Below are 2,479 nucleotides of genomic sequence, written 5' to 3'. Positions count from 1 at the left end.
GAGAGAGAGAGAGAGAGAGAGAGAGAGAGAGAGAGAGAGAGAGAGAGAGCGTGGTTTAGCGTCATATATACAGTTGCAAGGACAGGTGGAAGCGCGGGCGAAATTTATTTCAGTCACGCACTTCCTTGGTCGCCGAGCACAGAGCTCGTTTTAGTCCGGCGCACTTTAAGCGTCTACTTACTGTCAGATTAATCAGCATTGTTTTTTGCGCATATAGTCTTCCATCCGAAGCTTTCTTTGCCAAGCTGCTTCCCGGGAACTCGGCCGGTGTGCTTTATGTAAGAGCCGGCGCGTGAAGGAAATCCTCGGGTAACATCGTGCGTGCAATGTTTGGCAAACAAATTTTAACTTTCTCTCTCACCGTAAGTATTTTGTCGCCTTAGTCAGTACCGCGAGATATAATTTGCGGCCGCTATGACCAGCGCGAATCGCCGAAGGCTTCGTTCGTGGATTCGTTCAAAACGTAATATATGAATTCTTCCGACCACTTCGTCGAGCGAATTCTATTACCCGAGCAGAAATGCAATTAGTCGACCATATCCAAATGCTAGTAGCTAGCTGGTAAAGGTAAAATTAAATTTTCTAGCTGATTACACACTGGCTAGTCACGTTACTCAATGAAATGTAGAATTAGATTTGTGAGTAGATTTAGCCGTTAGTCTAGCTATATCAAATATGATGATGCTGTCAATCATAAGATGTATAATCTTGCTCTATCATACCGTCACTAGTATTTTGAAATTGGGGATAGTGAATTAAAATTGATTACGTTATTTCATAAAAATCACAAAAAAACAGAAGCAAGCGTTACATCACTAGCTGGAAACTCGTTGTGATCCTCCATCTCATAACTGTAATTTTCTTTATCTAGCCATCACCTAACTTATTTATGTAGCCAGGAGCAGGGAGAGTTACGTTACGGGCAAATTGCGATGTTAGATATAAATTTATTATCTTGCAGCTGAACAGTTACGAGCTTTTAATTTTTACTCGGGTATTTTTTCATAATGCAAACTGATCTATAGAAAATTATTGTGCACGGAGAGAATATTGTAGGAAAGATCATCAAAGTACATTGACAGAAAAAAATAAGTGATTTAACTAAAATTATAGTTAATTAGTTTTTGTTGGACCCAAAGCTTATTATCATGTGTACTCTCTCTCTCTCTCTCTCTCTCTCTCTCTCTCTCTCTCTCTCTCTCTCTTCGGAGAAGAATTTATTCTTTTTATAAAAATATAAAACTATCGAAGAAAAAGTTCGACTGTGTGTTTTGATTGTATGTATTTAAGTAAATTGAATTTTTGTTTAATTTAATATTTCTATAATTCTTATTTTTTTAATATTCCTAATATTGAAGTGCTAAACTGACTAAGATTTAGAATGTAATTTGGATAAATTTGATGATAGACATGTAATATATAGCGGATACATAAATTCATGAAATATTTGAGACAAGTAACATTTGCTCGAATGCATGTATTTTTTTCCTGTAGTTACACAAAGATGATATCTTCTGAGAAGTTTGACGCAATAGCGTTCTCCTGACTTCATCGTGAAAATCAAAAAGTGCGCAGTAAATATTCACGGAAACGCGGTGTGTTAGTTCAGCCAGCCGACAAAAATATCTCGGTCATCCGGCTCTATTTTCCTTTTCTCAGTCACGGACGCGTATCCGCATTATCTCTCGCTTTCGCTTCACTTTCGTCTTTCGAATGGCGAGCGGGAGACCTTCCGCCTTGTTCGCGAGGCGAGCGAACGGGCGAGGGTGTTCATAAGCTTTAACATCTTGGAATTTATCTTGATCGTAACTTCGACCGAGACCGGCCGCCGCATCGCCAGTTTCTTCACCGTCACTTTATGGTATATCCACGGTTTCGGTGTTAATTGCACTCGGTGGAATACGTGCGGCGAATCGTTGTATCTGGTCGGGAAAAAGAAGTGAGGGCGAAAGAACAGAATAGAGTTTATTAAATATTCTGTTGTTTATATCCTCTAGAGTTACAATATTTTGTAATATATTGGGAGGGAGTCCGCGTTATTAAACATTTTAGTAATATAGTAGATATATCAAATCATGTAAAAGATTTTACAACAAAAATTAATTATTTCCTGAAGAAAGCAATTATTTCATGAGGAGAAAAAGAAGAAAGATAACTATGACTATTAGAAGAGAAATATATAATAATATATTATATTAATATATTATGGCGGAATAATAGATAAAATATATGAATATATTATGATAAAATAATTACTTCATAATACATAATACAGTAGCATATTTAATTATAAACAAAAAAGGAAACCCACTCAAATGCAGAAGAGAAATCCAAAAGTAAATACATAGGAGTAAGACGCGATATTAAAACAATTTCAAAGTAATACTAACAGCACAGTTTGGATTGCAAGAACATTAAAGGTGTGTAAACAAATTTGATTCAAATATTAACTTCAGATGCTATCTGTAAGAGTGATAGG

Source organism: Odontomachus brunneus, unplaced genomic scaffold (assembly GCF_010583005.1).
Source record: "Odontomachus brunneus isolate Ranch 3 - 2012 unplaced genomic scaffold, Obru_v1 Obru_scaffold_254, whole genome shotgun sequence".
Classification (NCBI taxonomy): domain Eukaryota; kingdom Metazoa; phylum Arthropoda; class Insecta; order Hymenoptera; family Formicidae; genus Odontomachus; species Odontomachus brunneus.
Note: the sequence above shows the minus strand (reverse complement) of the source record.